The sequence below is a fragment of the Musca autumnalis genome, unplaced genomic scaffold (genome assembly GCF_047663935.1).
Source record: "Musca autumnalis isolate F117 unplaced genomic scaffold, ASM4766393v1 scaffold_1, whole genome shotgun sequence".
NCBI classification, from domain to species: domain Eukaryota; kingdom Metazoa; phylum Arthropoda; class Insecta; order Diptera; family Muscidae; genus Musca; species Musca autumnalis.
This window is the reverse complement of record NW_027411644.1, coordinates 253,321,632-253,348,643: the sequence shown is the minus strand read 5'-3', so window position 1 is coordinate 253,348,643 and position 27,012 is coordinate 253,321,632. Positions and strand designations below refer to the sequence as shown.

The following is a 27,012-nucleotide window of genomic DNA, read 5'->3' as shown; positions in this document are numbered from 1 at the left end:
GAAAAAACATAAAAGTTAAAAAACGTATAATTCGCGAATTCTTTAAAATCAGTTAAGGCGCATGCGCTTCTCAGATACAGCGAGTTCATCTCTATCAATATGTAGCGATTTTTCCACTTTTCATTCAGCGGCCAAAGTGTGCCTTCAGCTACATCTAACTGTTCAAAAAACCTTTATGTGGGTATTAATTGGCGATGTACATAAGATTATAAGGCGCATCCGATTTCAGTGACCGCCTATAAAAAATACGTCATTATAACAAATTTAAAAAAAAATTGTCAAGAACCGCGGATGTGCTACCAAATTCTATTTTATACGAAATACGAATATTACTCCAGAATCTCGGCAATTTAAGCCACACGGTTTCGGAAAATAATATAATCGCGTATAAAGGATTCCATTTATGTAAAAATAACCAAAGAAAATCGCGGTTCAATGCGCGGAATCATCAAAATATAATTTTGCAGAATTTCCTACTTTCATGGTATCTATAACCGCCGTTTTAGAGGATGGATTTGAAAGCGGAAGGGTTTATTAGATCCGACGCGTAAAAAAACTAAAATCACGCGGGGTTCAAGGGTACCTAAGTCACAGTTGTAAATTTTGAAGCAATAAAATAGGTTTTTAAAGAAAATTTACGCACCAAAATTTCGACTTTGGAGCTGTATGAAGCACATTCATGAGATATACATCAAATGACGTGGAATCACGAGTTCTACAATCCAATAAATAGTTTCGGTAATTATCTGGTTGCGCCCTCCAATTATAAGAAAAATTCAAAAAACCCAGATTTCAAAACTTCAAAATGTCAGCATCGATTTTAGGGGGATGCAGTGTATATATCGAAAGAGTGTATATATCATACATTAGAACCATGTTGCCCAAGGGGTATTCTTTAATTCTTTCTTTGAGCTCAGGTCTGAATTTTCCGTGGTTTGACCAGAAATCAAGAAAGAACACAAAAAAACTTGTAAACTTCAACACATTTTTACCCATTTTTTAATATTACCACCAACACAGCTTCCACATAAATTATTTGTTCTGTTTCTTTTCATGCGACCCCGGCTAAAACACTTCAATTAATATAAATATGTTCATATTGTATAAAATATATTGACAGTGACTTATTAAATGGTGAACCTCAACTTCAACGATTGTAAAACATTTTTGAATATTACCATATACTTTATAGAGACACAAATGATTAGTTCGACGTGTTACAAACAGAAAAACAAACTTAATATAACCTCCATACTATGGTGGGGAGTGTATAAAATTACCACGGCAAACCTTGAACAATTTGTGCAAATTTCATAAAAAAACGGTTCAGTAGTTTTGAAGACATAGCACATTTAAAAAAGTAGGCATGGTCGGGTCTTTAGGTCTCAAAGAAGGAAGTACCTAGATTCTGATTAATTTTTAAGCCGAAAAGTCCATAATTATTCCAAATATTTTTTAATTTTTTTTTTTAAATCTGAATTTTTTATAGGGTGCAGTCGCAGGGGAGGCAATAAGTCCATAAGGTCGGAGACACAACGATCAATATCTCAAAATTTTTAATTTTTAAACCTATACATTCATAATTTTTGCAAATACACTGTTTTAAACACATAGGAGAGGAACCCCACCTCCTCCGAAATTCAACAAAGTGTGTAGCATATTTTCACCCGGGACCATTTTAGGACAACACTGGAAACAACTTCTAGTTTGCATTTTTTGAAAGTACATATTGAAACTATAAAAACCATATTAGGGCCTCATCTAAACCGGGCTAAAACTAAAGATTTTTGCATTTAATCGGACCGTTATCTCAGAAACGAATATGAATTCGGTCTTGCTGTCTTTGGCATATTTTAGCCCTAAACTAGTAGAACTTGTCTTTTGAACAGACCACTTAATTAAAACTCTATAACATATAGAAAATTGTATATAATTGCTGAAATTCTGGTCAGTATAGGCTAAACTATTGGGAGTTGAACCAAGTAACCTGTTGCAAAAATCTTCCAAATAAACTTCTCAGCAATTCTTCAGAACATTCTGAAACTCTAAAATGCTTACTTCGTGTTGTTATAGCGGTATTTTGCATCATATTTTTTACAACACGTTGAAATACGTTCACACCAACAGTTTATTATTAAATCATCTTTGAAAAATATACTGAAAATAAAGTGATATAGGCATTTTATAACAATGACACGTTCTGAAGAGTTGTGTATTACATTCCAGCGAACATTTTTCCAAAAGGAAACATTATGAAAAAAATACGGGGTTTGGAGACATGGTACGAAATGTATACAAATTATGGAAATTTTCGATATTTTATAAAATTTGAGGCAATAAATGTAGTTTTTCCAGTTCATTATTTCTCCAAATATTTTATTCTTGTCCTTATCCACAAATTTGCTTCAGAGATCAGATGAAAGTTCACATAGGTTTCAGAGATATAGCCCAGAATTGCTTTAAAAAGTCAATATTTAACCATGTTTAGATGGTGCCATAAAATCCAAGCTAGATCTGACACAACAAAACCCAACTAGGGTTTTTGTCGTTGGGTCTGTACTTTCAAAAAATCCTCAGCTCAAAATGTTTGCACAAGATTACCTTAAAAATGTTGCACAGTTATATTTAAAAAAGAAGGCGTGGTCAAAGTTTCTTTTCGTAAAACCCTAAGTTAGAATGTGACGAACATTGAAAAAATATCCAAAACGTTCACGCCGTCCTCAACTGATCCAACTGCCAACGAACCACATTTGAATTTTATTTATATGGGTTAATGAGACATTTATAACACCTTCTGTCTCGGTTGTCGCCAAAGAAATATATTTGTTTTCCCCTAATATTATTCATGTTTTTTCTTGCCTTTGCAAATTGACAATCTATGAGTTTTTGTGGTTTTGGTAAAAAGAGTCACTTTTGGCACCATCCACCCGCCCCAATTCAATTTATTTGAAACATTTCCTTTCGACAAAAATAAACACATCCCCTAAGGCACAGTTAATCTAATTTATTATATTTTCCATTCTAAAATTAGATAATGATTTTCATTTTATTTTCCTTTTGTTGTTGTCTTACTTTTATTTAACAAATCATCCTATTATTGCTGGCGTTACTGTTCTATATATAAAACAGATTTGCAATAACTTAAGAATTTTATTTGCAATTTGTATCTAATCTTTGTATTTGAATTCTGTGAAATGTCTATGGCACAGAGGCCAGCTAACGCTGGCTGCTTCATAACAGACCTCCTTCTCCTTGTTGATAGAAAACAAATCAATGTACTTGACACAATTACAGAATATTGTATTACAGAGTCAGCAGCAGCAGCAAGCAGGCTACCCAATCAAACAGTCATTTTGGCGAGTTGGACAAACAATCAACCACCATCACCACCACCACATTGACAATAATAATCATTTTTCTATTTTGGTTTTTATAGATAAATAAATAAAAAATTATTTAAATAAACAAATCATATAAAATGGTATATCATGACATCTGAAGCATTATTGCCTTACTCCTCTTGACACTTTGTCAAGTATTTAAATTAAAAATATTTTAATAGCAATTTTGGAATTCTTTTTTCAATATTAATTTTTATAAAAATATATTGGCGAAAGATTCTTAAATGACTTTCTAATAACAAAACATGTTTTGTCTTTCAATATTTTGTACTTTAGGAACAGCATAATCAATATTAGAAATATGTTACAATATCTGTTCTAAGATTGCCAAACTCTATACATTTGTCCCTGGAATATTTAGAGAATTCTTCACTTCTCTATTGACAGAAAAAAACTTGATTTGACTTTGAGATGATATCTTTCGTAGATCACTGTAACCTCCGACTAAATAACCTTACCTCATTTGTTTTTAAGATTAATCGACTATAAACTATAAATTAATACTAAACGATGTTCTGATTCGCTGTTTTTCTCGATAATAAATTTTATTTATTGCTTTCAATTTTTTTGATAATATCTTTGATTTAGAATTAAGTTCACGTGACATTAACTGTCACTTTAAAACATAAAATTAACTATGTCAATCGCTTAAATATCACAAAATTTTACTTTCTGATGTCTATCTAGTTTTACAAACAGATGTTGGTTCTAAGCGTTTTTAAAATGATTTGTTTTGAATATTTAAAATCTCAAATATTGAAATCGTTGATGATACGCTCAGTATTTATGCTAACGAGGGTATATACACTTTCATAGGGCAAAATGTGCCTCATCGCAATAATGGTTTTAGACCTCAAGTATGTTTGGACGAAATCCGGTATAGGCAATTTGGATTCGATTTAACAATGTCGGTCCGTCTGTCTGGCTGGAGCGCACGATAACTCTTGAACGGATTAACCAATTTGGTTCAAAATTTGGCTTTTGTAATATTTTGTCCAAACTTAGTTTAAGTTCGAAGATGCATCATATCGGTCCCACTAACTCGGGTACCTCCCCCACAAAAGTTCAATTTTTTTTTCCGAAAAAATTATGCGCACGATAACTCTTGAAGGACTAACCACTTTGGTCAATACTTTGCACTTCGCAATATTTCTACCAGACGAAGTTCGAATATGGACTGCGTAGGTCCACTCCTTTGAGTACCTCCCACACACAATTTTGAAAAAGTTCAGTTTAATACCTACTCTCGAATCGCTTTAATTTTTGTTGTAACAACTTGTATTCGATGCCCCCATTATGGCGGTACAAGATTTTTCAGGGGCAAGTCCATACTTCCTGAAAAAATGACCGGAAAGCTATAAATATCAGAATAGCTATACTAAACTCTCGAATAAGGGTAGGTAAGTCGACTTTTCGGTTTAAAAAGTCTAAAAATCGAAGTCGACTTTTGACAGTAGACAATATCGAAAAGTCGACTTTTCATGGTCGGCTTTCGACTTTCCTTACCACGATTTTTAACACAACAACTTTTAAAATGACACACTCTGTTGACAACATTATGTATCAAAACAGCTCTAAAATCGATTTTAGTCGATCTTGATCATAATCAAAAAATCAAGTAAAATGGAATTTAGTCGACTTTGATCATAATCGAAAGATCGAAAAGTCGAGTTTTTAGTTAGTGTTGAAAATCGAAAGATCGGAAAGTTGACTTTTAAGTTGGAGGTAAAAATTGAAAGATTGAAAAGTCGACTTTTGACTTCGATTACACATCCCTATTCGGACGAATAAACTGATTCGGTCAACTCCTTTCAGTACTCACTCCTTTGGGTACCTCCCCCACAAAAGTTCAAAACTTTTCGCTAAAATGGTGCGAACGATAACTCTCGAAGGCAGTAACCGATTTGGTCCATACTTTACACATCGAAATATTTCTACGAGACATATATCCGGTTAGAATATGGACTATAGATGACAATTCCTTCGGGTACCTCTCACACAATATTTCGAAAAAGTGCGGTTTAGGACCACCTCTCGAACCATTTTGATTTTTCTTGCAATAGGTTGGACTCAAGACCCCTATTACGATGGTATACGTTTTTTGAGTGGCAAGTCCATACTACTTGAGAAAATGACGCATATCGTGATATTTCTTCGAATATTAAATAAACTTCAAAGGTGGTGCTTTGGTCCAAACTTTGGATCTCGGAATATTAGTCATGTTCCTTTACTTAGCTGAAGTTAAATTTTTTCCATTTCTCACCATTTTTAACCTGCAAAGTGTTCCTTAACCACAAAAAGTGGTAAAACTGGAAGCAATTTTTAAGAGAGAGGGAGAGGAGAGAGATCCTTATTGTCTTTCTCTTCTACCACAGGCTACCAGACAAATTTCTTCGGGTAAAAATGGTAGGACTGATTGTTCGCCATTTGTTTGACGGTTATGAAGCAAAAAATGTCAATGAAGAAAAAAAAAACAAGTACGTATCAGTCAGCTGTGCTGACGGAGAAATACCCTCAGCCACTGACCAAGTTTGAGTTTGCTTTAAAATCTGTAGGTACCGTAACGTGGGCTTATACCAAATCATTGACATATACCAAACATTTTTGGCAACGAATCTTCCTCATAAAGGACTCAAAATAATAAATTATGTTAAAATAAGTTTGAAAGAAATTTTTGAAAAAGTTTTAGAGTTATCTTGCACAATATCCGACAGGGTTTTGAAGCTATTGGGCCGTTATCTTAAGAAGTATTGACTTACTCCGGAACAAAATGTACCACTGTAAATGAGGCCGCTCCAACAATCTACTGAAAAAGAGTCAAAACGATGCGAGAGGAGCTCCCAAACTTCACTTTATCCGAATTTTGTGTGGGAAGTACCCGAAGGAGTGGACCGATATAGTCTATATTTCAATCCCATACTGCATCAATCAAAAACTCCCTGCGAGGATTATCTTGCGGATTTGCCATTTTGGTTGGTGCCGTCAGGTTTAGACCAATATCTCAGGAAATATTGACTTACTCCGGCAAAAAAATTGTACCGTCGTAAAGCGAGCAACAAAAAAAACTTACTGAAAAAAATTTCAAAACGATCCGTGAGGAGCACTTAAACTTCACTTCATCCGAATTTTGTGTGGGAGGTACTCGAAGGAGTGGACCGATACAATCCATATTCCAACCTGATACATGACTGGATGAAATAATACGATGTGCAAAGCCTGCACCAATCAGAAATTCCCTGCTAGGATTATCTTGCGGATTTGCCATTTTGGTTGGTGCCGTCAGGGTTTTTTGGAGCTTTTAGGCCAATATCACAGGAAGTATAGACATCCGAAAGAAAAAAATTGTACCGTCATAAAGGGAGCCGCAAGGAAAACTTACTGAAAAAAATTCCAAAACCATCCGAGAGGAGCCCTTAACATAAACTTCACTTTATCCGAACTTTGTGTGCGAGGTACCCGAAGGAGTGGACAGATATAGTTCATATTCGAACCAGATCTATATCTAAAAGGAATAATACGATGTGCAAAGTTTTGATTGCTCCCTTCGAGAGTTATCGTTCAAACCATTTTACAGAAAAAAGTTGAACTTTTGTGGGGGAGGTACAAAAACAGAAGAAAAAAGCGAATGCTGACAAAACAAAATTAAAAACTGTGAAATAAAAGAAGAAAAGTAAATTTTTATGTTTCTTTTTGACATTGCTACCAGATCTACAATTTGTTTTCGTTTCTTTACTTTTCTGGTAAAATGGTCATGAGAGAGCTATTTTGACAGTTTTCTCTTTTACCATTTTCCCATTAAAAAGTAGAGGAACAAAGCTATTGTGTCCAAGCTTAATTTATGTTCAAATGTGGGCCCTATCGGTCCACTGCATGGAGTATCACTCACACTAACGTTCAACATTTTTGTTTAAGTGCGGTTATGGGTCTGTTTGTGGATCCTTTGGAAATTTTTACCGAAGGTACCCCTTGAGTCCCTGTTTACAGCGATAATATGTTTTTCTAGGGCAAGTCTATGTTTCCTGATATAATGGTCCAAAGGTCTTAATTATATGGTGACCAACTGAAATTACTAGTGGGCGCGATATCTATCGTGAGGAATGTCTCCCAAAATAAGACCTACTTACAAAATGGACTATGTCTGTCAATTCCTTTAGATACCTCCCCCGCAAAACTTTGTAGCTTTAATCTAAATCCATATTTTTGTCTGCAAGTTACGTTCATAAGTTTTTTTCAATTCACACAGACTGAGACAAAGCCGACTGATACTTTTTGTACATGTTAAAATAAATACTACTTCATCCACCTAAAGGTATTGACCGAAACAGTCGATTTGTAAGTGGGTCTTACTTTGGGAGTCATTCCTCTCGAAAGATATCGCGCCCACCAGTCATTTCTGTTGGTAACCATATACTTTAGACCTTTGGGTCATTTTACCAATGCATTAAAACCATAGTCGGACTATTGATAGTTTGCCCGCTCTACCCCTGTGTCGGAGCCGTAAAATATGATTTTTTTAATTTTAAAATTTTTGATTTTTGTAGAAGTTGTGCTGTGCATTTTGTTAAACTACTGTAAAAATTAGACTTTACTCATAAAAATTATTTACAATGTAGTTCAAAAATTTTGATTTAACATCCAACTATTCAGACACTTTTCCTTCGAGAAAATTATTTTTCCCAATCAATCTGGTTATGGATGCCACTTACAATGTATAAACTAATTCGTACCCTTACCCTTACCCCGAAATTATTTTTCTTCATGCTATTTTAAATCTTACTTCTCAATTTGATCTACTATTGACTTTATTTTTACATTTCATATTAGTTACATTGATCATGAACCAGTTTCCGAACCACTCTTTGGCAGTAATTAGTGGTCGTTTCTTTACTAAAAGTAAAATAGAATTAATTAAACAGTAACACAGGTCATTGCCAAAAAAAAGTTGTGGTTTATTAACCCTACCCGCAATTATCTATGGAATTTAAGACACGAAAACTATTCTTGTCCAAAACAAAACCCCAAAAAATCAACACAAAATTACGATTGTTACAGATTTGGGTTTTACGCTATACCATTTATTTGAAATCTTTTCAAATCTTCTTTTCCTACCAATAAACATTAGCTGGTTATGTTGTTTAAAAATCTCTCTATCCACAACTCTTTTAACACCCTCAATCGATGTGTTATTCTCTCTCTCTCTCACCCACAATTATTATGTTTATCTATTCTCTAATAATACTCACTAGAAAAAAATACTAAATAATCGAACACGTTTTTTGCCATAATTAAGAAATTAAAAACCAATCAAACAAAAAACAACATAATAAATTTCAAAACCCAAAACTACTCACAAACAAGCAGCTAGCCAAGCTAACGCTCCCCCATTTGATCTCTGATCGAGATCTTGATTGTCGTTGTTGTTGCCGTATTCCACCTCGACTCTATGTTCCAACTTAATTTGGTTGGCTTAGAAGTAAAGCCTATTTGTTTATAATTATTATTATTGCCGCAATTGGTTTTGGCTATGTGCCTTGATTTTTAATCATTTCTGCTTATTTTGTCCATTTTGGTTGGTTGTGGAGAGAGAGACCGAGAAAAACCCACATAAATATACCTCACAGCAAATGTGAGTAACTAAGAAAGAAGCCCATGTAGAAAGAAAAGACAAATGATTAATCTGATTGACTGACTGACGACGGAGCAACCCCTCTGAATGTTTATTTTGATATTATGAATTATTCATTCACACTCTGTTTGGCGTTTTTTCCTCCTCCTATATGCAGAGAAACACATTTAATATTTTGTTCACACTCTTGACAGCTCTTTGAATCTCTCACATTCTCAGTGCATGTGTAAAACAAACAACTCTTGATTCTTGAAGAGAGTAAAAGTGCTCCAACACATGAGGTTGTTGATTGTTTCAATGGTGCCAAAACGCTCCAGTGGAAACAATTATGTGGGAAGTGTTTGACGCTAAGAGCCAGGGATGGAAATTTCCTTGTGATCTTATGCAGGTAATTCTAGTGCATTTTCTTCTATTGACCTCCTATTGAGATCTATTCTAAAGATCAAAAAGACATAATATTGAGATGGTATATAATTAGAAGCCTTCTATTGTGATCTCCTACACTTAGAAGATATATTTTATATTATATATATTATAGTCAGTATACCTTGTATTGAGGCCTTCCATAGTTAGCAAAACTTGTATGTAGGTATACTGTAATTAGAAGGCCTTGTACTAGGTCCTTCTATAGTTAGAAGACCTTGTATTGGAGGTTATATCGTTAGAAGGTCCTGTATAGAGGTCTTATACAGTTAAAAGACCTGTTTTGATGTTTTCTATACTTATGATCTTCTGTAGTTTGATGACCTGCTATTGAGGTCTTCTACAGTGAGGAGACCTGGTATCCAGTAGTGGGATTCTGTAACTCATTTTTGCTGTTATCGATAATTTTCGGTAAAATTAAAATGCTTATAATTTCGATAATTAACGAAATTTTTCGGTAAGTTAACGATGAATAAAAAGTAGTCGCTAGCGTCTACCGACACAAACAGTGATGCCAACTTTTCTTTATGTTTTTAGTGATAATTTTGCGATTTAATTTTACCGATTTTTGTCGGTAAAAGCAAAAATTAGTTACAGAATCCCACTACAGGCCTTCTGTAGTGAGAAGTCTTGCTATTGAGGTCTTCTACAGTTAAAACACCTGCTTATGATGTCTTCTATAGTTATGATACCTTCTATTGTGATCTTCTATAGTTTGATGATCTGTTGTTGAGGTCTTCTACAGTGAGAAGACCTTTTATTGATAGTTAGAATACCTTCTATAGTGGTCTTCTATAGTTAGAAGTCTTGCTATTGATTTCTTCTATAGTTAAAATACCTTCTAATGTGGTCTTCTTTAATTATAAGACCTTTTATTTATGTCTTCTATAATTAGAGGACGTTCTATTGAGGTGTTCTATAGTTAGACCTTCGATTAAGGTCTTCTATAGTTAGAAGTCCCGCTATTGAGGTCTTCTATAATTTTGCTACCGTCCATTGTGGTCTTCTATAGTTTGACCAGCTATCGAGGTCTTCTATTTGTATTGAGGTCATCTAAATTGAGATCTTCTGTAATAAGAAGTCCTGTTGTTAAGGTCTTCTATGGTTGGAAGACTTTCTATTGAGGTCTTCTATAATAAGAAGTCCTGCTATTGAGGTCTTCTAAGGTTAGAAGACCTGCTATTGAGGTCTTTTATAGTTAGAAGTCCCGCTACTGAGGTCTACTATAGTTAAAAGACCTGCTATTGAAATCTTCTACAATTAGAAGACCTTCTATTGGGGTTTGCTATGGTTAGAAGACCTTCTATTGAGGTCTTCTATAGTTAGAAGTCCCGCTATTGAGGTCTTCTATAGTTAGAATTCCCGCTATTGAGGTCTTCTATAGTTAGAAGACCTGCTATTGATGTCTATTATAGTTAAAAGACCTGCTATTGAAGTCTTCTATAATTAGAAGTCCTGCTATTAAGGTATTCTATGGTAAGAAGACCTGCTATTGATGTCTATTATAGTTAGAAGACCTGCTATTGAAGTCTTCTATAATTAGAAGTCCTGCTATTGAGGTATTCTATGGTAAGAATACCTGCTATTGATGTCTATTATAGGTAGAAGACCTGCTATTGAAGTCTTCTATAATTAGAAGTCCTGCTATTGAGGTATTCTATAATTAGAAGTCCTGCTATTGAGGTATTCTATGGTAAGAAGACCTGCTATTGATGTCTATTATAGTTAGAAGACCTGCTATTGAAGTCTTCTATGATTAGAAGTCCTGCTATTGAGGTTTTTATGGTAAGAATACCTGCTATTGATGTCTATTATAGTTAGAAGACCTGCTATTGAAGTCTTCTATAAATAGAAGTCCTGCTATTGAAGTCTTCTATAATTAGAAGTCCTGCTATTGAAGTCTTCTATAATTAGAAGTCTTGCTATTGAGGTCTACTATAGTTAGAAAACCTGATATTGAAATCTTCTATAATTAGAAGACCTTCTATTGAGGTTTTCTATAGTTAGAAGACCTTCTATTGAGGTCTTTTATAGTTGGAATACCTTCTATTGAGGTCTTCTATAGTTAGAAGTCCCGCTATTAAGGTCTTCTATAGTTAGAAGTCCCGCTATTGAGGTATTCTATGGTTAGAAGACCTGCCATTGCGGCCTTCTATAGTTAGAAGACCTGCTATTGAAGTCTTCTATAATTAGAAGTCCTGCTATTGAGGTATTCTATGGTAAGAATACCTGCTATTGATGTCTATTATAGTTAGAAGACCTGCTATTGAGGTCTTCTATAATTAGAAGTCCTGCAATTAAGGTCTTCTATAATTAGAAGTCCCGCTATTGAGGTCTTTTATGGTTAGAAGTCCCGCTATTGAGGTCTACTATAGTTAGAAAACCTGATATTGAAATCTTCTATAATTAGAAGACCTTCTATTGAGGTTTTCTATAGTTAGAAGACCTTCTATTGAGGTCTTTTATAGTTGGAATACCTTCTATTGAGGTCTTCTATAGTTAGAAGTCCCGCTATTGAGGTCTTCTATAGTTAGAAGTCCCGCTATTGAGGTATTCTATGGTTAGAAGACCTGCCATTGCGGCCTTCTATAGTTAGAAGACCTGCTATTGAAGTCTTCTATAATTAGAAGTCCTGCTATTGAGGTATTCTATGGTAAGAAGACCTGCTATTGATGTCTCTTATAGTTAGAAGACCTGCTATTGAAGTCTTCTATAATTTTATGGTAAGAAGACCTGCTATTGATGTCTCTAATAGTTAGAAGACCTGCTATTGAAGTCTTCTATAATTAGAAGTCCTGCTATTGAGGTATTCTATGGTAAGAAGAACTGCTATTGTTGTCTATTATAGTTAGAAGACCTGCTATTGAGGTCTTCTATAGTTAGAAGACCTGCTATAGAAGTCTTCTATAATTAGAAGTCCTGCTATTGAGGTATTCTGTGGTAAGAAGACCTGCTATTGATGTCTATTATAGTTAGAAGACCTGCTATTGAAATCTTCTATAATTAGAAGACCTTCTATTGAGGTTTTCTATAGTTAGAATACCTTCTAGTGTGGTCTTCTATAGTTAGAAGTCCCGCTATTGAGGTGTTATATAGTTAAAGGACCTGCTTTTGATGTATTTTATAGTTATGAGACCTATTGTGGTCTTCTATAATGTGATGACCTGCTATTGAGGTTTTCTACTGTGAGAAGATTTTTTATTGAGGTCTTCTAAAGTTAGAAGACCTGCTATTGAGGTCTTCTATAATTAGAAGTCCAGCAATTAGGGTCTTCTATAATTAGAAGTCCTGCTATTGAGGTATTTTATGGTAAGAAGACCTGCTATTGAGGTCTACTATAGCTAGAAGACCTGCTATTGAAATCTTCTATAATTAGAAGACCTTCAATTGAGGTTACAGAATACCTTCCATTGAGTTAGAATACCTCCTGTTGAGGTCTTTTATAGTTAGAAGACATTCTATTGCGGTATTTATAATGAAAAGTCCAGCTTTTTTAGTTAAAAGACCTTCTATAGAGGTTTTCTGTATTTTAAAGACCTTGGATTGGGGTCTTCTATAGTTTGAGGAATATATTTGGATGTCTTCTGTAGTTTAAAGACCTTCTATTGAGGCCTTCTATAGTTGGAAAACCTTTTATCGAGGTTTTCGATATTAAGAAGACCTTCCATGTATGTATTCTATTGTGAGAAGGTCTGCCATGGATGTCTTCTATTGTGAAGACGTATTCAGTTTTTTCTAATTAGAAGACATCTATTTAGGCCTTCTCTAAATAGGAGACTTTTAGTTTTCTTCGCTAATTAGGAGACCTTCCCAGCAAAAAAAGTTCTACCAAAATAATGGGTTTTTTAGTACTTTTTGGTAGTCTTAACTACTTACAAAACCCCTACTAACCCATTATTTTAACAAGGGCATCTCGCACTGAATAACTAGTTATTCTATGACCAATATAACCACTAGAACAACTAGTAATTTTATGGCCACTGGAGGTTGAAAAATAAGCTATAAGTTAAAAAATTATATTTTCTATTTTTAGAACAGTTGTGGTGGAATTTGTTCTCAATTTCAACACACTTCAAATTTTTTATTTTATTTTTTTTTTATTTCGTCCTCCGCTGGATTTGAACACACGAACTTCTGCTTTTTAGCCTAACACACTACATACTCGGCCACGCGTACGAACATTAAGGTTTGTTTGAATTCGTACATGTGTTTACATGTGCACCCACAACTGTTCTTTGTTTTTTAAAAAAAAAGTACCCAACCTTACTTAGGGTAAGGGGTAATATAAGTAGTTATTTTTGTATATATTACTTTGTAATGGGTTACATAATGACTAACGGATCACTGATAGGAAAATCTACTATAGAAATCCCGTCTAATTAGAAAACTATCTGTTGCGGTCTTTTCTAATAAGGATGTCTTCTATTGCAACCTGTTCTAATTAGAAGACTTTATACAGAGATTTTCTACTATTAGAAGAAATCTAATTGGGGACTTCTCTAATTAGAATGGCGGGTCTAATTAGAAGCTTTTCTATTGAGGTCTTCACGAATTATAAAACCTACTACTGGTGGTCATATATACAGGTTCCATCGATAGAATACCTTTTATATACGTCTATTATACACCGTTTATAGGGTATTATACTCCTGGTCTTTACCATCAATCTCCAGGCCAACAACACTTGAGTAAACAAACAAAGAAACAAACAAAAAAATCAAGCCCCACATGGTTTTTGTGTTTGGTGAGAATTTAACACACGTTAGGTTTGGATCGCACTCTTAGCTCTCTCAACAAATTGTTTGCATCTTTTTTTTTTGTTAATAATGCGGCGAATTCATTGCCCCCACACTTTTAAGTTAAAAGTTTTAACACAATTGCAACACCACGATCGCACTCACGCCGATACTCAATCCCCACAACCCACTTTTCAAGAAACGACAACGTTCGCAGCTGTGCTGAATTCGCCTTTGTTGTTTCGTTAGGTGGTTTTTTGCCTTTTTTGATCGAGTTTAGTCAACTTCTTGTTTTTGTTTTTTTTTTACTTGAAAAAGACAAACAGATAAAAAATAAACCACAACAAATCGGTTGATTGAATCTTAACTTGTGGTTTTCGGTGCTTGTCTGCTCCGGGCATACTATTTTGATCTTGCTCTCACCACTCGCTACTCTCCCTCTGTATGGCTCCAACTCCCCAACTGATTTTTCTTTGCTCTTTCAAATATTATTATTGAGAGTTTAACCAACTATCTACTCTACTCTGTAGTCTTTGGTTGGATATCACATTCTCACACACAATGATTGCGGGGCGCGACAACGTTACGACGCCGACACTTGTTGAAAAGATCCAAAACATTTGTGAATTCAGTCGATGCGATTATTTTAAAGCGAATGGAGGTGTTTTCGTTAAATATTACGGAATTTTTGTTTGTTTAAATAAACAACAACGTGTGTGCATTCGTCGTTTTGTATTAAACACAAGAAAATGTAAATAAATGGCCAAAAAATGAATGGTTTTAAGATTTAAATGAAGTTTTAATGGATATAAAAATATGAGAAAAATTTACATTACTGTGAAAAGTGTTTGAAAGTGATTTTTGGAAAGAAATTTAATAAATTTTACAAAAATGTTGAAATAAATTATTTTTGAAAAATTGCGGAAAATAAAATTGTTGGATTTAAAACAAAAATCAATTAAATTAATAAAAATTATTAAAATATAATAATAAAATAATATGTTGGAACTTGTACAAAAAATATTGCACAAAAAATAAGAAATGCTATAATAAACAAAAAACATACAAATTAAATATATACAAATTAAAAATAAGTAAATTAAATAAATGTTAACAAATATGAAAAAATTGAAATTTTCAAAAACAAAAATAAAGATATTTATACGAAAAAATCCAAATTAAAATTAAATCCAAATTTATCTTAAAATATAAATACAAATATTACGCTTATTATAACTAAAAATAAAAATTTCAACAACAAAAAATATGACAACGCGTATCAAAATTCAATATAATCTTCTATGAAATAGAACAATTGAATACAGAAATAAAAATAAATAAAGTAATATTTATTTAAAATAGAAAAAAATTTAACAATATAAAAATAAAGATATAATAAAAATATAAAATAAAAACTAAAAATAATATCTAAATAATATCTAACTAAAATAATGAATAAGTAGTACAATAATGATATTTTAAAATATAAATATTTACATAAACTATTCATACGAAGTTTAACTAGGAGTTTTTTCCTTCTTTTTTAAATACTATAATAATCAGTTACAGGAGACTCATTTACTCGCTTACAATTCCGCAAAGATGATTGTAGATTTCAATAAAAAATCTGACATAAATATCAGAAATTTTAATTTTTTAAATTAAACTTCTTATTGACGAAATAAATAATTAGAGAACGTTTACATAATTTACTTTGTCTTTCCAATTTTAATACCACACTTTTTAATACTTCCGTCCAAATTCAGACATGTTTGAAATACCTTAGAGAGGACAGGGCCTTTCGAGGCAGCCTTCTGGTAAACAAGTAAAAAAGTATCAGTCGCCTTTGCCGACAGAGATATACCCTTAGCCTGTGTGGATTGAAATACTCTTTTTACAAAAAAATGTATGGGCGTACAAACCGAGAGAAATATGGTTTAGTTTAAAGCTTAAAAATTTGCGGGGGGATATCGATAGATAGGGCTTTTGTACCATACTAACCCACGAAAAGCATATAATCGGGCCACTAGGGAAACCTTCGGTAAAAATGTACAAAGAATTCTCGAACAGACCCTTAACTAAACCGGAAGCATTGGACCTATAAGCGCTACCTTCGAATTTCATCTAATATTCGAAGAAATATTAAGATATCCAAAGTGTGGACGAACGCAGTATTCGGTTCGAGCTCTACAGCCACTACATATGGTGTCATAGGTGTTTTTTTTCTTCTTTCGGGCTGTTTTCTCAAGAAGTATGGACTTGCCCCTGAAAAAAACTTTTACTGTCGTAATTGAGGCAGCGGATGCAAGTTGCTTCAACAAAAATCAAAGTGATTCGAGAGCAGCTCTTAAAGTGAATTTATCCAAAATTTTGTGTGGGAGGTACCCGAAGGAGTGAACAAAACAAATATAGTACCTATATAGTATAGTACCTGAAGGAGTGGACCGATATGGCTTATCTTCGAACTTAAACTATTTTTGCACAAAATATTGCGAAGGTCACATTTTGGACCGAATGGGTATATCCGTTCGAGAGTTATCTTGCGCTCCAACCACTACACGCGGTGTCATAGGGGTTTTTGCACCTTTAAGGCTATTTTCTCAGGAAGTATGGACTTGCCCCTGATGAAACTTGTACTGGGGGGGCAGTGAATACAAGTTGCTACAACAAAAATCAAAGTGATTCGAGAGCAGGTCCTAAACTGAACTTTTTCGAAATTTTGTGTGGGAGGTAACCGAAGGAGTGGACCGATGGAGTCCATATTGAAACCTTATCTAAGTCTGGTAGGAATTTCACGATATGCAAAGTGTGGACCAAATCCTTTACTCCCTTAAAGAGTTATCGTGCGCATAAATTTTCCGAACATTTTCAAACTTTTGTGGAGGAGGTACCGGAAGGAGTGGACCGATATAACCCATCTTCGAACTTAAACTAAGTTTGGACAAAATATTACGAAAGCCAAATTTTGAACCGAATCGGTTCATCCCTTCGAGAGTTATCGTGCGCTCCAGCCAGCCAGACAGACAGACAGACGGACGGACATTGCTCAATCGACTCCAAATTGTCTGAAACACATTTCGTCCAAACATACTTGGGGTCTAAAACCATTATTTCGATGAGGCACATTTTGCCCTATGAAAGTGTATATACCCTCGTTAGCATAAATGCTGAGGGTATAAAAATATGTTAAATCTCGATTTGCACCTCTTGAGTCTTCTCCAGGATTTGAGAGGGGGTAATGATCTAATCAACAGCGTATTTTCTAGGTCTAAACCCCAATATGGGGCTGCCACCATGGTGCAATGGTATGTACACCCGCCTTGCACGCTGAAGGTCGTGGGTTCGATTCCCCGACCAGGCAATATCAAAATTTTCAATGGTGTTTCCCCAGTATTTCAGCCATATAAAACTTCTATGCAAGTGGCGTCTTTAAGAGACGCCGTTCGGACTCGGCGATAAACAGTAGGTCCCATATCATTGAGCTAATATGAGAGAAGTCTCCCTTGTCCGGTGTCTGACCACCGACTGGGCTGTATATTTCAATATCATCTTATGTGCTAGATGCTCTTCATTGCGTGTATTGGATACCAACAGATAGAAAAGTGATTTTTATAATCTGAGCAAGCAATCTGTATTTGTTGCCACACTCTTCTCTTCTGTATTAACGCCCCAGCAAACCAATCGTGCCGACATCATAACGAAATCGGAATAAAATTCGGACGATACGTCCGATGTCTGATCCGAAATCGTAACGACATCTTAGTTGTCTGAAGGGGTTGACATAATTTCACGATTTCAATCCGATTTCGTAACGAAATCTGAAGAAAATCCTTGGGAAATTCGGAAAGGAAATTTCTTTCCGACATTCGTTCCGAAATCGGTACAAAACTGAACTATTTCCGCTCCGAAAAATCGTTTAGAAATCGGAACGAAATCTGAACGACGTTGCTTCCGAAATTTTTCAGACGTGTCGGACATCCGACATTTGGTTTGCTGGGGTGAATCACGTATATTAGTGTCGTGGCATGGACGAAGATCGCTTTCATGAAGAAATTCAGTATGTTGATTGGAATATACTGCTACGGTCTGCAGCTTCCTGATTTCCATTTTCTGTGTTGTGTCTGTTCGTAATTTGTTCGCTAAACAACAACTAAAGTGTTTACTACTTTGTCGTGCTTAGTTGTCGTTGTTTAGTGTCACGATCGTGACACGTGCACACTTTCTGCAAAAAGTTAGTGATACGAGTCGATTATTGTGTTCCCGTATTTTTTTTTTTTTTTTTTTTGATTGTAGAACTACTGTTAAAAATATCTTTCCCCTACAAAATTGTTCATATAGTTCGAACATGTCTAGAAAAAAGTACATGATGAGAGCGTCATTCAGTGCCGCTTTTGTATACTTAGCCTATCGTGCCCATTTCATCGTCAGAAGTTTATTGTAGTCCGGACGACAATGTTCTACTTTTCAATTTTGGCATTTGTGCATAATGTCATGGGTGCTATGTTCGCTAAATATATTTTTGGTATTATCCTCCTTTAATTTAATATCAATCGGTCAACTCCTTCGGTTACCTCCCACACAAAATTTCGGAAAAGTTCAGTTTAGGACCTGCTCACGAATCGCTTTGATTTTTGTTGTAGCAACTTGTATTCACTGCTCCCCATACGACGATACAAGTTTCATCAGGGGCAAGTCCATACTTCCTGAGAAAATAGCCTTAAAGGTGAAAAAAACCCCTATGACACCGCGTAGTGTTTTCGATAGTCTTTCATTCACCGAAGTGATTTGGAAAAAGGTTAAACTAGATGTTTTAGTCACTACCGAATTCATGGGAGCCAAAGTGCATCACAATTAGTGATCGCCTTTCCCATTCCATCGCCCTGAAAGGCAGTTTCTATATAAAGGTCCTTAAAACCTTTGGGGTGTGGTCAGCATTAGAGGGGTTTTTTCTTTATTCTTCTATGTATTTTTATAGTAAGATATTTTAATTCGTGGATACTAAACCGAAGTGCGATGCGTATTAGATTACTATCTTCATAGGTTGCTTGAGGGGTTATGACCACTTACAAATTTTACAAAATCAAAATGTTTTGCTCATTTTAAAGTACATGTAGAAGTGGGCAAAGCAAAAAGCTATTGCAAAATCTTCTAAAAAAAAATTGTAGATTTCTTGTAAAAAACTCCTGCTCAATAAATGGCCATATCCCCTTAAGGTAGTGTCCCAGATGTCACTACGGCGCACTGTGGGCGAAATTCAAATCTAGCGGAGCAAAAGTCCGAAAACTGGCCTTATGTTATATGGAAATAATTAATGTCGTCCTATTCTAAACATCTTGCGGCACCCGAAAACAATAAACAAATTTGTATTTTATTGTAGTTGGCTGTTATAGCGGTACATACATTGGGAGTTTTTATTCGTGATTGCTAAATCGACTTTTCTGGTCGTCAAAAATTGTGGGAAAAATTAAAGTAAAGAGTGTATAATTGAATTTTTTCCAACAGTTTGGATGTGCGGTGAAAAATTCTGTACTTTGCCATATTAGTGCCGGTCAATACCGTTGCTTGGTATCTATTATACCTTAGCGGATTCTTTGCTTTGGATAATTTTAATATTCAATATAATAGGATTAAAAACAAATAATGTTTATTTTAAGTTTTCTTCCCGTGATGCAATATGGTACCCTATTGATTAAATAATTGGTCGCTTATCAATTTTCTTGAACTTTTCAAAATTGCAATATAATTGATGAGTCAGTCAGTCACATTGATATTTTTGCATATCTTGGAAAGTAGGGAAATCACTAAAGATGAATCATCAGATCCTAGAATTTCAATTGATAGCAGGTTTAATGTGTTTACATTTTATTAATGCATGTGAAATGCAGTCTTCAACAAGCGAACCGGTTTTTTTTATAAAATTTAGTGCACATTTGCTAATGTGGAAAATTTTGATTTTGATTTCAATCAAAATCAGCATGTTATGAGTATTAAAAATTTAAATATGGAATAAGGAGGAGCAATGCAAAGCAAATATTTTTCTACATAAATTTTTAATATTTTTAATGTACCAAACAATATACTAAAAAATATGTATTGCAGTGCGTGTTCAGCTTCTTGCCAATTAATAAGAGTAATACAAACAAAATATTTATTTATATCTTCTAATATTTTAAAAACAAAATTTAATGCACCAAACAAAATAAACCAAAGTGAAAAATAACCTTCTTAAAAATCTGCAATTTTTAAATATTTTAATAATAAACTAAAAAATTTTCCTTAAAAAAATTGTGCAATTATAAATGATTTGTTATGTTCGCGCTTCATTCTGCAATGATTTGTTGTTGTGTTTATTTTTCTGTTTAATATTTATCGTTAAAAAAAGTGCAATTAAAATGACCCATATGTTAAAACAACAAACCAAACAACCAACCTCGACCAACACCCTGTGTTTATGTTAAACAAAAACATAAATTATTAAAATCCAAAAACAACAACAAAAATTATAAATAACACGACGAGAGAGAAAATACCAGCAGCAAACAACATTTTTTAAAATTTATGGAAGATAAATTCTTAAAAAAAGAAAGCAAAAATTATTAAAAAAAAATTAAAAGTGTTTTGTTTTAAATTAACTCAACACATTATTACAACAATGTAACGTTTTTTTAAATATTGTAATGTGTGCGACACAATAAACCACTTAAATTGTCAAATTATGTTTATGGATGTGAAAATAATTTAAGAGAATTTTGACTGTTAAAATTGCATTAACAAATAAAATTAAGGAAATTTTCAAATTCGAAATTGATAAAAATTATTGTTTTTGATGGTAATTTTTTTAAAAAGTTTTCGATTCTTATATATGTTGTCCGCTACAAAGAATTTATTTGATAAAATACCTAATTAGGCAAAACAATGGACCAATTTACACTTTTACGTCTAAAACATAATAAAAGTATAGAAAATAACCCACCTTTACCATGGCCAATGATTTAGAATCATTTTGTCTTTTGGCAAACATTCTGTAATTTTGATCAGATCTAGACATATCAATATTTTGTTTTCGTTCTTCGATATTGATACAAGTGTTTGCTGAGGATTTTGGGGAAAAATCCATATTATTAATTTTGACATTTTAAGTAGAAAAAGGTGTAACAAAATAATAAAAAATCATGTTATATTCTTGGATTTCATGGATTTTTGAGTTTTCTCGATAGAGAAAGTTCAGAAAAAGTGGAGTTTAAGAGCTCTTCTCTGGTCATTTGGACATTTTTTTTCAGAGAGTTGTTCTTGCGGCCCCCTTTACGACGCACAGTGGTTCAGAATCGTTTTTTCCTGGTCAAAATTCCGTAACATTTGAACGGATAGGGATATATTCATATTTTTTTTTTGTTAGACACATAACACAATCAGCTTTCAGACGAATTATAAGCGGTCAAGTTCGGTCTGGTAGTTGCAGAGAAATTCAAGGTCAAAGTTAAACTTTTGAGTTTTTTAACTATTTTTCATCAAAATATGAGCGTTTTTGTGGTTTTTATATCTTCCTATGTATTAAAGATGTTCAAACACCAACAAATAAACAAAATAATTACCAAAAAACTAACAAAGAAAAAATTCGAAAAAATGTCGAAAAAAATTTTTTTCAAAAAATTGTAAAAAAAATTTACAAAAAAAATTTAAATTTTTTTTAAAAATTAAAAAAATCCCCTTGGGTTTTAATAAAGCTTATATAACTCGTATAAAAACTCATATACTCAAAAAAGTTGTAATTTGTGTCAAAAAACTGTAATTCATATGGAAACAGTATAGAAAAACACACATTTTTACCCATGTAATTTCAATAAATTGAAAAAAGTGTTAAACGGACGGAACGGGACGGGTACAAAAGTATATATGGGCTGGAAGAGGAGACTTTTGGGCATCTTTCTGTGAAAACAGAACTTTGTTCCATGTTGTTCCACAAAAGTTCTAGTCCACTAAATTTGGAATTTCATAAAATTTAGTACCCGAGGAAAAATAAAATAGATCATGTTGTGTAAACGCTACGGTAATTTACTGAAACTATTTTTAAAGGCCACAATCCTATCTACCTTATAAAAAACAATGAACACAATATATGTTATAGTTTCAGAGAAATAGCTTCGTCTTTCTCCAGAAATTTGCAAAAATGACGTATTTCCCAAAAATGTGGAAAATGCTCGTTTTTAGGGGCACGCCACGCCCACACCTTCCAATATTTGGGCCTAATTTTTTGGTTTCCTTAGTTTCAATATGTTTACTATCGAATCCCATATAGAAATTAAATATCTTTGACAAAACAAAATTTTTATTTTTGGCCAGGAAAATCGATTCCTGAACCATTGTGCGACGGTAACATTTTTTTTGCGGGGCAAGTCCATGCTTCCTGAGATAATGATCCAAAAGCTCCAAGAAACCTTGACGACACCGACTGAAATGGAAAATCCGCAGATAACTCTCGCAGAGAGTTTCTGATTTGTCCAAACTTTGCACATCGTATTATTTCCTTAAGTCATGTATCAGATTGGAATATGGACTATATCGGGCCAGTCCTTCGGTTATCTCCCACACAAAATTTGGGAAAAGTGCAATTTAACAGCTCATCTCGTATCATTTTGAAATTTTTTCCAAAAAGTTCTTGTTTTTTCGGGGAAAGTCCATACTTCCTGAGATAATGGATCAAGATCTCACAAAACAAGCATACCGGTACCAACATAACTGTGTACACATAGGATAACCCTCGAAGGGAGAAACCGATTTGGTACAAACGTTGCAAAGAGTGCAGTTTAAAGACTGTTCAGGGATAGTTTTTGAATTGTTGTATATGCGTCCCTACTTCAGACGGTAAAATTTTTTCGGGGGCAAATCCATACTTTCTGAGAAATTGGTCAAAAATCTCAAAAACCCTTTATATACATACGTCAGAATTATCGTGTTGGCTTCTTTTCTTTAGGTCCGAGGCTGAGGGTAAATCTCTGACTTTCTTACTTGTTCAAATTTAATTCGAAACAGTTTATTTGTAGGCAGCGGTATCCTATGCAAATGCATACATGGCTTGGATGGTCGTAGAGAAAATCTGATTAGACATAAACTCCTTTTATCACAAAATAAAACGAATTAGTCCCAGAAATTTTAGCATATTTTGCATATGTTGCATATTTTGATATATTTTTACATATTTGCATATAATGAGCATATTATGCAAAACCATAAGCAAAGAGTTATGGCCTGAATATCCCACCGAAATGCCTGAAATTCGGTTTCAAGTCTTCGTTGGGGGTGTGAAACTTTACTCGGTTTTTTCGGTTTTTTATATAGCCCCCATAGAACGGTACCTCCCTATTTTTAGTATTTTCATCGTTGTGGGCTCATAATCCCACCGAAATGACTGAAATTTGGTATTTAGTTTTCGTTGGGGCTACAAAACTTTCGACCTGAAATTTGTCGGTATAGGTCCACGTCTTTATATAGCCTCCATAGAACGATACCTCCCGATTTGCGGTATTTAGAAGATTGTGGCCTTAATATTCCACCGAAATGACTGAAATTTGGTACTTATTCTTCGGTGGGGGTATACAACTTTTCGCCAGTATTTTGTCGGTATAAGCCCACGGCTTCATATATCCCCCATAGAACAGTACCTCCCGATTTTCGGTATTTTGAAAGTTGTAACCTCAATATCCCTTCAAAATGGCTGAAATTTGGTATTAAGTCCTCCTTGGGGTATAAAACTTTCCACCTGAAATTTTTCGGTATAGGTCGGACCAAAAATAGGGGTTGCATAAAATTCCGCTGTCTATTTATTTGTTATTCTAGAATTTCTTGTAATCTTCTTGTAGTCTTTTACCCTATTGCATAACAAATCCACAAATTGAACATTAGGGTTAGGGTTTTTTTCAAAAATGATTTCCTGTAGCACGCATGAATGGACTTCTTTTGCCTATTAATCCCTTAAATAACGTTCATTCCATTGAAATAAAAAAAGTTCAATCACAAATCGATATTAACAAAATATTAGCTTTGTTCCAGAACTAAAAAGTTTTTACAATTTTTACTGCTTTTACACATTTTACCCGAAAAAGCGTTCTCGTTCACAAAAAAGTTGTAAAATGTTCACTTCTCTTGAAACAAAAATGGCGCTGAATGACGCTCTCTTTAAAAACTTTTTACACGACAAATTTGGGCGAGTAAAAAATAGTAACATGGTTGCCGGCGACTAATTGGCTGATACGCCGACTTTGACATTTGTTCCAGTTTTTTGACGTATTTTCCATTTTTCCGTTCCCGAACTATTTCAAAAAACTTGTGTGTGAGAACAGTTTTTTGCAGTGCTCTCTTTGACGAGTTTTACTATTAAAAAGTACGGGAACGAAACTATTTTTTGAAAAAAAAAAAATGAAATAACAAAAATCAATTTTTTTCATAAATTATTTCACGGAAGAATAAACTTAGGCGTACTAATACTAAAATAACGTTTATTCCATTAAAATAAGTTCATGCCCAAACCACTTTGAACAAATTTTGAATTTATTTTTTGTTAAAAAATCATATCCTTGTAAAACGCGTTTACGACATTTTTATGATTCTCAGAATTGAAGAAAATTTGCGATAAACAAATGTTATGTCAGTTTGGATATCTCATGTGGCTCTATAGTTTATTTTCAATTATATATCTGCTTGCAGTGACTTCAAAAAATTGCCCATAATTCTTAAAAATCCGAATTTTAAAATTATTTTGTACGTGAGGTTTTTCACCGATTCACCTTATAATTAAGATTTTATGTAATCTTATGTAGAAACCCATCACGCTATGATAAGGGGATATGAGGATGAAAAAATGTCGTAACCCTGAAACCACCACACAACCCACAAATATCCTACAAGGGTAACTTCTCTCATATCAACGAGTGCTTTCGGATTCTTATTACTCAGTGATGTGGGACCTGCATTTTATAGACGAAACCTAATGACATGTCTAATGACACCAATTTTAGGATCGTGTTAAAGTTTTTTTTTGCTAGTGGAAGCCAATACTTCCAAAGAAATTGACCTACCGTGGTGCAATGGTATGCGGCGACATTTTTTGAGTTTTCTGGCATGTAAAACTTCTCTAAAAGTGGTGTCATAGGACACGCCGTCCGAAGTCGGTGATAAACTGTAGGTCCCATATCATTGAGCTAATATCAATCGGGGTGCACTCATTGATATGAGAGAAGTCTCCCGTGTCCCTTCTGGGATGTTACTGGAACATTTATTATATTTATACCTAGCTCATAATCGCCTACAACTTTACGCTGGAAACTTCCAAACGAAAAAGCTATCTACTTCTAAAAATAAAATATCTGTTCCAAAGAACATTTAGGTCCCCACACCTGTTAATATTTTTTACAGTGATAAGCATAGGTGTTTTAGGAAGTTGACATATTCCTCTTTACCTGTTTTGGTGTATTTTCCCTACAAAAATTAGGAGACGCCATGTTTTCATTATTTGCATTAATATGTCGGAATGGAATTAAATGATTTAATTCAATACAATAAAAATATTATTTGTTGTGTCTTATCTAAGCGGATTTATGCCTTGCCACTTTTCAATTATGACATTTGATTGCGATTGTATAAGGCATTAAATGGCTTAAAGACAGTAATTTACTTTGTTATAGATTTATATTTTTTATATAATGATTATTTATTTGTAATTACGCATTGTGCAGTGTTTGTGCGTTTGATTTGAAACCAATGGCCATCATAATCGAAACAACAATTGTTGACTTTTTCATACGTATGTTGGTTGGTCAAAAACCCCATGCGTTTTCCTTCTACTCTTATCATTTGTATAAAATTTCATTTCATTTCGTCTTTTTTCGGTGGGTTAGATAAGATTTTGTTTCGGTCTATTCTTATCAAAGAGTGTTTTTGCGCCTGTTCTTCAAGAGTATGTCTGTCTGTCAGTCTATTGAAAAATTTACCCCTCAATTCCTTTTACCTTGTCGTGTTTTTGTTGTTGGTTATTTTTAAGTTCCCATGGAGTAAATCAATTTGAATTATCATTCTTATCATATCTGTTGAAAAATAAATTCTATGCAATAGCAGCAGCAACTGCGTTCATTGCATTATTATCTTCCATTTTTTGTTAAACGTCACTATTCGCTCACCCTCGTTTTTTTTGTACAATTTAACAACAATTTTGTTAGACTTAAAATTTTATTTACTTTCTTCCTCTATTTAATATTTGAAATGATAAGACATGGGTGGTGTTGGTTCAACCCATTTCTGTTCTATTTTTGTATATTTTTGAAACTTCACTGAGTCTTTGTTGAATAAATATTTATACAAGAAAATGTTTTTTTCTTTCTTTTTAAATTTGTTACTATTTTTTCATAATAAGTCCCTAGGGACATTGTGGTTTATATGGAGTTTTTATAACCTCAGCAATTATGCTAACAAGGGTATACACTAGGGTTATGACTTTTCGACATTTTTCCTCCAAAACAGATTTCCTGTAGCACGGATGAATGAACTTCTTAGTAATCACCAAAATCACTTTTATTTTATTGAAATATAAAAAAATCACGCACAAATAGATTTATGGGCCGATTCCGTACAGCGAGGCGAGTCGTGTCGCGTCGCCAAATGCAATTTTTCGATTCCGTATGGCAATATCGCCTGACGTCGTCAAATTTTGTCGCCGAAATGTTCATTTTCCGGCGACAACAAATTAGCTGTCGCCGTACATTTTTACTAACGAATAAAAATAAAATAAAAAAAAATAAAAATAACTTGTTATCGACGATTATTTTATATCGCTGTA

General features: G+C 33.8%; 1 protein-coding gene and 1 long non-coding RNA gene across 11 annotated transcripts in view; both read left to right on the top strand.

Annotated features, from left to right (window-relative positions):
• The window catches only part of Doa (CDC like kinase darkener of apricot), a 470,031-nt gene that overhangs the window by 117,003 nt on the left and 326,016 nt on the right, over positions 1–27,012 (top strand). For 3 of the 10 annotated variants that reach the window (XM_073960746.1, XM_073960745.1, XM_073960743.1), the window contains exon 1: positions 14,815–14,937. The exons of 6 other annotated variants lie outside the window; for them this stretch is intronic. The gene's annotated coding sequence lies outside the window, so the exon portion shown is untranslated. Of the gene's footprint in view, positions 1–14,712; positions 14,938–27,012 lie in introns of those variants that run through there. One more of the 10 variants, XM_073960744.1, reaches the window with a different exon arrangement.
• LOC141389358 (uncharacterized) lies at positions 16,096–20,966 on the top strand. Its single transcript, XR_012409026.1, has 3 exons — positions 16,096–18,739; positions 18,939–19,429; positions 19,689–20,966. It is a non-coding gene; the product is annotated as an uncharacterized lncRNA (long non-coding RNA).